Source organism: Melitaea cinxia, chromosome 10, assembly GCF_905220565.1.
Source record: "Melitaea cinxia chromosome 10, ilMelCinx1.1, whole genome shotgun sequence".
Classification (NCBI taxonomy): Eukaryota; Metazoa; Arthropoda; class Insecta; order Lepidoptera; family Nymphalidae; genus Melitaea; species Melitaea cinxia.
The window spans coordinates 14913928-14926427 of record NC_059403.1 but is presented as its reverse complement, the minus strand read 5'-3'; the positions used below and the strand labels follow the sequence as shown (position 1 = coordinate 14926427).

Here is a 12500-nt window from a genome sequence, read left to right as displayed (position 1 = left end):
ATTTAAAGAATGAAGTCGAATATTTATATTTAATCTGGATTGATATCATGAATTGTATTAGTACAAATATGTCTTTCCGGTTTAGCTGTCCGTCCTTGTGGGTCACCCTACTGCGATTTTTCGCCCCCGCGGAGCCGTTTCCGAAATTTAGATTATATTAATATATAATTAATTCGTATCTCGATGACCGAGCAAAGCAAAGGTATTAAAGTATAAAGTAATTAATTAAATGCATATATCATACTTAAAACCTGAGACGATAGGGATTTGGACACAAACCCATAACCCTCAAGAAGAACGTATACAATTGTCGAGAGAAAAAATAAAAATTTTACTCATACTTGCAAAACAATTCAAGCGTTTCTTGTAATATACGGAATTCCAAGGAATAACATGGTATTGTTTTAAATTGTTTTGAATTTATCTCATGTTGCATAAGATTCACTCTGCTGATTGATTTTTTTTGAGATAGGTCCGCTCGGATATTATAGACATTGTATATGAGCAAGAATCAGAACTTCCAAGTGTTAATGCATTTGTACCGGATGCAATTTATACAATGTAATTGAAAAAAAGAGCATAGCAGAAATTTTCCTGCAAAAATATGGAACAGTCTGACTGGGGTAATACCTCGACCTTAAGAAGATCAGAGACGAGTGTTGTGTTTGTTCCTTTTGGTGAGTAAGGTGACCAAAGCTCCTGGGGGTAGATGGGATAGGGTCAGCAACGCACTTGCGAGTTTTCTAGTGTTGCAGATGTTTATACAGTACAGTGACCGCTTATCATCAGGTGAGCCGTACGCTTGTTTGTCGACCGAGATCTATAAAAAAAAAAACAAAATATCGGTCCCGGTTCATTCGGTAATTTCGAGAATTTTTATTTTAATAACGCAATTCATACTGAAGCAAACGCTTCCAAGTTTTTGACTTATTTATTACTACCAAAGATAAGAAAATAAGAAAATGTCGACGAGCTGATTGAGTAATTAAATTCTGTTTAATTTTATTGTAATAAAACTTTTAATTTGGAAAATTACCTAAAATTCAACCACAAAATGTTTTTCTGTAGTACACTTAGAACCGAAAGTATCGAAAGAACCAGAAAATATCGGTTCCGTTAAGACAAAGCACCGAAAGTCCCGGTTCCTCAAAACAGACCGGCTTCGGGAACCATACATATCATCATTACAGCCTATACAGTCCACTGCTGGACACAGGCCTCCACAAGTTCGTGCCAAAAATGGCGTAAACTCATGTGTTTTGCCCATAGTCACCACGCTGGACAGGCGGGTTGGTGACCGCAGTACTGACTTTGTCGCACCGAAGACGCTGCTGCCCGTCTTCGGCCTGTGTATTTCAAAGCCAGCAGTTGAATGGTACCATACATATACGTACATTAATACCATACATTGTTATACGTTCAAACCACAAAACTATATTAGGTATATTATTGCTTTTATTAATTATTTAATAGTAAAAGGTTGCAAACGTAACGACTATGACGTGACATATAAATAGTGTCCTACATATAAGGGCTGATTTTTTACATTTTATAGATTCAATATATAGATTACTACGCACTATATAGATTTAGATTAATTTCAAAACTATAAAAGAATTATTGTAATATTATTATTTTAGATATTTAGAATTAAATGATGTCGCATATAGTAAGGAAGGAGTTATTTTATCAACCCCTAGTAATATTCAAGGTGAAGAATACAGCAAAAATAATTTACAATCGATACATAGAGCAAATACTATTGTTATTGAACTTAAAAGCACCGTCTTGTCTACCTAATAATTTAATACTTCCAACGGCTTATATGGCTCTTCCGCTGAGGACGGCTACGGTTTGCTATGCACGACTTTTTTTTTCTCGCCGCGTATAATTTGAAGCAAGGGTGAATAAACACGTTCTTGATAAGCGTGTCGTAACTTCTATTCTTCATATTATCTTTTTATCGAGTTATTTATTTTCTAGTATTCCAAGAAAAACGAATCTTTATAAATAACTCCTCACACTCAAAGGACCCCACTAGAATTCTTATGTGTCGTGAATTCTAAAACAGATACAATACACAAGCAAAAATGTTCAGATTACGAAAAACACAAGTATGTCCATACAAATGTTTGTTATGAGCTTGGATTGAACCCGCGACTGTCAGTGCAACAGTCTGTGCTGTGTTGCTGCGCTAACGCGTCGTCAAATCTCTTAATTCGTTTAAGATTTCTTCGAATTGTTCTATAACCAAATATGCTAACAAAGGCACTTAAATTTTATATAGAAATATATAAGGGAACTCATTTTTTCAGCGTTTTTGCCTTAAGCTTACATAAAAACACACAAAGCTTTATCTTATAACGTTGTGCCGTTTTTCCCTGTCTTACGTTATCCTTTAAAATTCGATTACAGCGCCTAGCTCAAATACAGGTATATTCTATTATGAAAAGAAATCAGAGAAATCCACGAACCATTACTTATTATACGGTTGTTAGCATTTAGCATGTTTTTCTTTTGGCATAATATAAATAGAATTTGGTCGATAACTACTCTGATTTTTTGCTATACAGTCTTCTTAATAGCATTTTTCTGGTTTTAATTTGAGTATCACGAAAAAGGGCCGAACAGGGACATTTGTCTTTTATAGAAATATTAGCACAATAAAAATTCAGTTCAATTGAGAATTAAGCTCGCTCCAGTGGATGGTAAAAGTCTACTTTTAAAAGGATAATTTGCCATGTTAGTCTACTGCGAATTGGTCATCATCATCATATCATCATCATCATCATCCTCATCATCATCATCGCTTCAGCCTGATACAGTTCACTGCTGGACATAGGCCTCCACAAGTCCGTGGCAAAAAGACGTGAACTCATGTGTTTGTCCAAAGTCACCACACTGGGCAGGCGGGTTGGTGACAGCAGGGCTGGCTTTGTCGCATTGATGCTGCCCGTCTTCAGCCTCTGTATTTCAAAGCCAGCAGTTATATGGTTATCCCGTCATCGGTCGGCTTTTTAAGTTCTAAGGTGGTAGTGGAACTGTGTTATCCCTGAGTTGCCTCTTATGACACCAATGGGAAGAGAAGGGTGGGCTATATTCTTTACTGCCGAAGCTACACACCTTAATTCACTGAAGTAGTTTTACCAAATTCAGATAAAAATAAATATTCGGTAATAAATAAGTGTCATCAAAGATTACTCAAAAAGTACTATCTTTAGTAGTCCTAGTACTTCTTATCTTATTATCTTTTAATTTTTTATATCTAATTTTCTATACTAATAATATAAAGAGGTTAAGTTTCTAACTTTGTTTGTTTGTAGGGGATAATGTTTGCAAATACTGGTTCGATCATGAAAATTCTTCCACTAATAGAAAGCTACACTATTCAGGAGTGACATAGGCTATATTTAATTGTGATTGAACAAAAAAATCTGTAAAAAATCTTATATATAATATTCTCGTGTCACTATGTTAGTTACAACACTCCTCCGAAACAACTGGACTAATTTTTATGAAATTTTGTGTGCATATCGGCTAGGTCTGAGAATCCGCCTTCATCTATTTTTAATACAGATGTTATAAGGGGGGGGTATGAGGGGTGAATAACATATATAATAATCACGCCTCTTTCCCGTAGGGGTAGACAGAGACCACTTCTTTGCACTTGCTACGATCCTTACATACTTTTTTCGCTTCATGCACTTTCATTATTCCCTTCATACATGCTCTTCGGTTTAGGGTACTCTTGACCTGGCCTTTTTTCAAGACGTCCCTTATTTGGTCTCGGAACGTCCGCCTAGGTCTACCCTTTCCAACCCTTCCATCCACACTCGCCTTATACACTTTTTTCGTCAATCGTTCTTCACTCATTCTCTCGACATGGCCAAACCAACTGAGCATACCTTTCTCAATTTTTGTCACTATATCTTCTTTCAGACCACAACGTTTCTTTATCTCACTATTTCTTATCCTGTCACTCAGTTTAACTCCTATCATACTTCTTAACGCTCTCATCTCAACTGCATTTAATCTGCTTTCATGTTTCTTCTGCCATATCCAACTTTCACTTCCGTACATAAGTGTTGGAACCAACACCTCCTCATGCACAGCCAAACGAGCCTTATTAGACACCTCCCGACTGTTCATAAAGGAGTGCAAAGCTCCATTCACCTTATTTCCTGCATTCACTCTTCTTTGAATATTACTCTCACACTTTCCATCTCTTGTAAACTTTGAACCCAGATACATAAACTCATTCACCCGTTCAATTTGTTCATCTCCTATCACGATATTGCAGTCTATCACTGCCTCATCTCTTTCAAACACGATGGCTTTCGTCTTCTTTACATTTATCATCATTTCCTGTCACACAAAAGCTCCACTCCACTAGATAAAAATCTAAATAAAATTTATTTTTCAATATAGTCCCCCTGGACTTCAATGCACCTTTGACATCTTTTATAGAGGGCTTTTATCCCTGATAAAAAGTAATCCGCGCCTTTGGCTAGAAAATGTTCATTAACGGCCACCTTCATCTCTTCATCATCCCCAAATCTTCGTCTCCGTAAGTCTTTTTTCAAATTTTTAAATAAAAAATAATCGCTAGGTGCCAGATCTGGACTATAGGGAGGGTGATTTACTTCATCGAAGCCAGTTTCTCGCAAGGCTTGCCTCGCAATGCGCGCCATGTGAACCGGCACGTAGTCTTGCAAAAACAAAATTCCTTTGCTGATTTTACCTCTTCTTTTTTCGACAATGGCTTCGCGAACTTTTTTTAAAAGCCTAGCATAATACTCTGCATTCATTGTAGTAGTGTTTTTTGGAAGGTAGTCTATGAGCAAAACTCCTTCGCAATCCCAAAAAATGGTGGCCATGAGTTTGGAAGCCGATTTTTCCACCTTGAACTTCTTCGGCGGTCTTTCCCCCTTCTCTATCCACTACATTGAATCCTGTTTTGATTCTGGGTCATATTGTCGGATCCACGTTTTATCAACGGTGACAATACGAGTGCAGATTTCTTCCAAATTATCCTTGCACAAGTCTAAAAACTCTTCAGAAGTTTCAACGCGCCGCTGCTTGTCAAGTGGCGTGAGCATTTTTGGCACCCAACGCGCACTGAGTTTATTCATATGCAAATGATAGTGCATAATATCTCCAACTCTCTTCTGCTATCTGCCACAATTTTATTCGGTGATCGTCCAGTACATTTTTTTTACTTTTTCGATGTTTTCATCGGTGACTGCGGTGTTCGGCCGACCCGAGCGGGGGTTATCTTCCAGAGTCTCTCTGCCTTGTTGAAATAGGCGTGTCCATCGTTTAACCGTGGCTGACGACTGTCCAGATTCTCCGTATACACTAGAAGTTTCTTCAAAAATTTCTTTTGCTGTTTTCCCCTTTTTAACGAGGAATTTAATGACGGCGCGATGCTCAAACTTCGTTAAGTGCAGTGATGACTCAGACATGGTGATGTTTACGGTTCAATTACTCAAAGCGTAATGAAGCTAATGATTTTTTTTGTTTTTTTTTTTTCGAAATGACTGTTGCTGTTGGCCCTACTGGCCTTTACAGAGTCACCGGTGAGAGGGGTCAGGTACTGAAGACACCGGCCGCGAAGGAAGATGTGGGCCCTTTTCGGAGGGCGCGGGGGTGACGTTCGTCTTAAGGGTGTCTCCTAGCGCGATCGCACCTCGGCTTAGAACGTCGTCGGGATGGAGGAGGCGCTATGCGGTGCGCTGCGGTAACTTGTGGAAGGTCGATGCGCCTAAGCGTATCCGAGCCGTCCTAACGCGGGGACCTCGTCTTCGCCGGCGAAGGCGGTGCGTGTGTGTCTTGTGAGTGGGTGTGTTACCTACGAGAGGGGCGTTGGCTGCGGTTATCCTATCGTCGGGATCTGTCAAGAGAAGCTAATGACGTGAAACTTCGCTTATATAGTGGGTAGATGTCGTTCAAATAGTGACCCACCGGATAAGTAAATAGTACGACTGCAAGTACCCTAGGCTCAGAACTTTTCAGCCGCCCCTCGTATCAAAATCATCCTTTCTTCCTCTTTCTTTCTAGACACAACTTCTTTCGCCGCTAATTTCAATCTTTTATACTTCGTTCTTGATTCCTTTATCTTGTTATCCGTTGGCTTTTGAACTTTTTGGTTAGCTTTTGTCGCTTAACAATCCAACTACGCTTGCTTCTTTTCTTGCACAGCCATTTGTACATCTTTATCCATCCACACATTATAGTTCTTTCTTCCTTTCCTTCTTTTAGCTACCCCGAATACCTCAATAGCAACATTCACGACCCCTTTCTTAAATGTATCCTCTTCGATCGCACCTATCTCTCCTATGCCTTTAAAACTTTCTTTCAGTTTCTCTACTTACTCGTCTTTCTTTTCCTTTTCTTGTAGGTTTTCCACTTTCACTCTGTCCAAAACACTCATAGGCTCGGCCCTTCGGTATCGCCACCGTTTAAAGAGGCCACGCATTCGGGCTACGACTAGGAAGTGGTCTGTGTCGAGGCCTACACCGCGGTATACCCGAGTGTCTAGCACTTTCTTCCTCAGTCTTTCATCCACTATTACAAAATCAATCATACTTCTAGACTCATCCTCATCTCTTGTATACAAATGGATCTTTTTGTGGTCAAACATTGTGTTAGCCACGCAAAGATTCCATTCCAAGCATACTTCAAGCAGGCTTCTCCCATTGTAATTCACTCTCTCGTCCCCAAACGTACCCAGAACTCTTTCATACCCATCACGCTTCACTCCAACCCATTCATTAAAGTCCCCTAACATCACGATCCGTTATTTTTCTCCGCACTTATTCAAGACATATTTCATGCTATCCCAAAACTCCTCTCTCTCTTGTTGGACTTTTGATGACCCACCTCCGCGCAGCTCTGTCGGTGCATAGAGCCCAATGATGAAAAAGCGAGTGAATCCGACTTTTAGCCCGATCCAGAGGAGTCTTGGGCTTACATATTCATGCTCCATCACACATTCAACCATTCGAGAGGAAAGAATCACACCAACTCCCTAACAGCCTCGGCTGGTTTGGGGGATTCCCGACCAGTACACCGTGTAGGGTCCATGAACTGTGGTATCACATCCCTTCCTTTTAGTTTCGTTAAAACACAGAATATCTATACATCGTTCATCCATCATCTGACATACTTCATCTACCTTACCATCCATTCCTCCTCTTACATTCAACGTAGCGAAGCGGCTCTCCATGGGCCACTTTTCGCCTCCACGAGAAACGAGACGTGATGGGTGGCGAACCACATTGTTGCCATTTTGGTTATTTAATTTATTTTTATCCATGCGTTCTCACGAGATATCAAGGGAAAGGTTTGTCCACCCCAGCAGAGTCCCGCATGCTAGGGTAAGGGCTGGTCTAATTCTGGGTCGCCCGGTCCCATGGCAGAGTGGCACGCTAACGAATAGACTTGCCCCTAGCCACGCATCTATCCGCGCGGCAGACGTTGGATTGGCGGAGAGGGTAGGAATGGGTAAAGGGAAGGATAGTTGTTGTGAAAAGGAAGATTGATAAGTTGGTGTGGGGAATAGGGAATGTAGGATATTACCACCCAGAGGGTAAGGGATAGGACAGTAATAGCTAGGGAAGCCGGGGTCGCATAAGCGTATACTACCACAACTACCGGACAGGTAATTGGGATGAGTATCCCATGACTATGGGGTGAATAACATATGTGGCAAAACAAAGTTTGCGGGGTCAGATAGTAAAATATAATACATAAATTTTGGACATTTGGTCCAAATGACCTTTCCAAAAATATTCCTTTATTTTCATATATTTTAAATACTAACAAATATTTTTAAATTGATTTATTATCAATGTGCTTGCATATACTGCTTGGTATTTATAAATTCGCATCATAAATGTGTCCATATGGGGATGATAATTATTCAGACTCGGAAATCTGCAGTTACTGGAGCTAAAAATTAATATTTCTTATTGTACTTACATAAAAGGAGTCACATTTACAAATTTAATCAATATTAATGTTGCAGTACAATTTGTAAGTGAGAGCTACGTTGTACGTCTAGTGTGTAGCGGGCGAAAAATTGCGATGTTTTTATGTACATAGTTTTTTAGATCATTAATAACTAATTAGTGACACAGTACTTATAAGTATTATATAGTCCGCCCATTCGCGGGCTCAAATCGATACCGCCTATTATCATGGCGTTCATTCTAAACGCCTGGCACTGGGAAAATTGAATTGTACGTTTCAATCATTGTTGTTATCTGGTAACTGTCAAGGTGGGAAACTTGTTTTAACGTCACGAATTTATATACGTACAAGTTTACAATATATTAATACAAGTTAACAATATATTAAAACGACACAACACAGACAAAAAAGTTGGTAGCGCTTAAAATGCTATAAATTTTAAAATTAATATGTACGATTTTTATTTTTGTGTTACCCACAATTAGGAATTCTAAACATTCTTGAATATCATATCAAAAATTGACCGCTCCAGCGGGATTCGAACCCGCGTCTTCGACATACCGTGTCGACGCTCTAGCCAATTAAGCTATGGAACGATATACTCGCCAGAGCGAAACTTTTGATATGATGATTTTTACTTTCGGTTTAAGCGAACCGTGGCGCCGTCTATAGTGAGTTCTTTACAGAGACTCGTAACTATTCAAAGTTTCATATTACAATGAAAATCTTTGACAGGAGACGACACCATGCTATTTTTAATATGTACGATTTTTATTTTTGTGTTACCCACAATTAGGAATTCTAAACATTCTTGAATATCATATCAAAAATTGACCGCTCCAGCGGGATTCGAACCCGCGTCTTCGACATACCGTGTCGACGCTCTAGCCAATTAAGCTATGGAACGATATACTCGCCAGAGCGAAACCTTTTTAAAATTAATGTACAAAAAAAAAAAACAATAAATTATTCGTTACATTAATCAATACAGTTACCAGTCACAGTATTAATAAATATTAGGGTATATAATTGAATGTAAGACACGTACTATCTTTTTACACTTAAATGCAGATAAATAACAATAGGAATGACGAATTAATGATACACATTTATTTATAGTAATTTTGACCGACTTTAATCGTATTATTTGTAATAATTTTATGCAAAGAACCAAGTACTGAAATAATTGAAACAAGATATGGAGTTATAAGTTACCTTTAGTTCTTTTTTGTAATTTACGTCATATATTAATATAACTTTATTTAGTTTTTCGAATAAGTTATTAGTAAAGTAAAAATATTTTTAATGACGTCCATAAACTACAAATTTAAATAAGTATCTTAAAACATAAGTCGATGCTTATATAATTTTTTTAATTAAAAACAATTGACGATTAAGTCGTAAAAAACAGTCAAATTTGCTGGCGTAAATTTAGAATTACTGTTAAGAAAGACAACACAATACTCGACACGAAAGACTAGATAGATGTAATAAACGTAGATTAGCGACATTTCGTCACTTACTATACTACACCACTACTCTAATACCCGGCGCTCCAGTGCACCACACTTCCACTTCAAGTAAAGCCAACCTTGATCATTATAGACTTTCTGTCCAATAATCCAATGGCATTATTTACCGCGTCTTGGCAAACGCAGTGTGGGACGTCCTCCGGCCCGTTGGACCGACGATCTACGTAAGATTGCCGGTGTAGGCTGGATGAGGATTGCGGAAGACCGGGATGTCTGGCGCGAACTTGGGGAGGCCTATGTCCAGCAGTGGAGTGCGATAGGCTGAAGTGTGTGTGTGTGTGTGTGCATTATTCTTAAAACGTGGTTAATATAATTGGAGTTTACTCCTTAAGAAACGATATAAGGCTGATATATAAATTATGGGGAGTGTGATCCTGTGAAACAACTGATGTTGACTCTTTGCGAACCTGACGATCAGTTACGCTGAGGGTGTCACTAAATATTAATTTTTGTTTGGTTTTAGAGTTTTATTATTTTAATATACATATATGTATATATAAATACAATCGATTATAAAAAAATGTATAAAAATACAAATATACTTTAAAAAAGTATATAAATAAAAACAGGTTATTATTTTTATTATAATGATTATAATTCTTTAAGCACTTTATGTTCTTTTTTTCCAATTATATTTCCACGTATAACCGATTATTTGTGTAGTTTAATGGCATATTTTTTAATAGTTCATAATATATTTCATACTTTAGAATTATTACTTTAGAAACACTGTGAACTGTGAAACTGCTAATTGTTTTTACTACACATAAGTTGTATTTTTTTTCTGTAAATAAATAAATAATAAATTAATTAATTCTAATTTGATTAATTTAAAACAACATTTTAATGTGTAAATACCATGTTAATTGTTTTTAAGGCGTTAACTGCAGCCTACTGATACTGTAAATATTAAACAGTCCACTTTATATGTAATTACTAGCTGAGCCCGCAAACATTGTTTCGCCATATTAATCCTCTAACCCCCCCCCCCCCCCCCTTATAGCTTAGTGGAGTAAAAAATAGATGTAAGCTGATTCTTAGACATACCCGATATGCACAAAAAATTTTATAGGAGTATTCTAACTAACATTGTGATACGAGAATTTTATATAAACAATCTCTTTAACATGTCGACAACGTCGATTTGTTCACTAGTGGGCTTGAGAAATTCACAATATAGATACATTTTAAAAGGAGAAGTAGAAAATAACATAAGTCTATGTAAATGATAAATTTTTGTTTTATAGTTTTTGGCTAAGTACAAATTCGGTTTTTGGTTTGGTTTTTTGCAATTTATTGTCGTTTATTAAGTTCTCTCCACGTTTTCACATATAGGTGGAAACTTTATTGGCTTGTGTAAAAGTATATATATACATACATATAATCACACCTCTTTCCCGTAGGGGTAGGCAGAGACCACTTCTTTCCACTTGCTACGATCCTTACATACTTGTTTCGCTTCATCCACTTTCATTATTCTCTTCATACATGCTCGTCGGTTTAGGGTACTCTTGACCTGGCCTTTTTTCAAGACGTCCCCGATTTGGTCTTGAAATGTCCGCCTAGGTCTACCCCTTCCAACACTTCCACTCACACTCGCCTTATACACTTTTTTCGTCAGTCGTTCTTCATTCATTCTCTCGACATGACCAAACCATCTCAGCATACCTTTCTCAATTTTTGTCACTACATCTTCTTTCAGACCACACCGTTTCTTTATCTCACTATTTCTTATCCTGTCACTCAGTTTAACTCCTATCATACTTCTTAACGCTCTCATCTCAACTGCATTTATTCTGCTTTCATGTCTCTTCTGCCATACCCAACTTTCGCTTCCGTACATGAGTGTCGGAAGCAACACCCCCTCATGCACAGCCAAACGAGCCTTTTTAGACACCTTCCGACTGCTCATAAAGGAGTTCAAAGCTCCGTTCACCATGTTTCCTGCATTCACTCTTCTTTCAATATCACTCTCACACTTTCCATCTCTTGTAAACTTCGAACCCAGATACACAAACTCTTTCACCTGTTCAATTTGTTCATCTCCAATCACAATATTACAGTCTGTCACTACCTCATCTCTTTCAAACACCATCACTTTCGTCTTCTTTACATTCATCTTCATTCCCTTTCTAACAAAAGCTCCACTCATAGCAGTTACCATCTCCTGCAACTCCTCGGCCGAGGACGCAAGTAGTACTTGGTCATCAGCATAGAGAAGACATTTGACGAGTAACTCACCCATTCTTAACCCACTTTCATTCTCTTTTAACTCTGTCAAGCAATTGTCCATGAACAAGTTAAACAGCCACGGTGACGCTACACATCCCTGTCTAACACCTTTTTCGATATTAAACCATTCAGTGTATGCCCCGTTTATCCTCACACAAGCACTAGAATCCCTATAAAGAGATTGTAGTGCTCGCATGAGTGCGCCGCTCACACCGTACACGGACAATGCTGACCACAATTCATTCCTCACCACTCTATCATAGGCCTTTTCCAAATCCACGAACGCGCAATAGACCTTTTTGTTTTTTGCTAAAAACTTTTCGGCTATGCACCGCAAGGAAAAGACCTGATCCGTACATCCCATTCCCTTTCTAAATCCCGCTTGTGCATCCCATACTTTTTCATCTGTTTCATTCACAACCCTTTCAATCAACACTTTCGCATACAATTTACCGACGATGCTGAGAAGGCTTATACCGCGGTAATTTATGCAGTCCTGCCGTGACCCTTTTCCCTTATACAACGGCACGATTACGGCTTTGCACCAGTCTTCCGGTACTTGCCCATTTCGCCAGCACAAATTGAAAAGGCAGTACAGCTGGCTAGCCACTATACCCTGTCCAGCCCTCAGCATCTCGACGGTGATCCTGTCATACCCTGCAGCCTTACCTAATCTCATACTTTTCAGCGCTTTCACTATTTCATCCATGCTTATCTCACTTTCATCGACATTTATACTACTCTCAATGGAAGGTGCCGGAT

At 38.5% G+C, this 12500-nt stretch overlaps 1 long non-coding RNA gene across 1 annotated transcript; it reads right to left on the bottom strand.

Annotated features, from left to right (window-relative positions):
• Positions 1 to 4032: 4032 nt before the first annotated feature.
• On the bottom strand, positions 4033 to 11476 carry LOC123657129. The gene is made up of 2 exons (XR_006743659.1): positions 11443 to 11476; positions 4033 to 4173 (listed from the first exon to the last, which is right to left on the bottom strand). It is a non-coding gene; the product is annotated as an uncharacterized LOC123657129 (long non-coding RNA).
• Positions 11477 to 12500: the final 1024 nt, after the last annotated feature.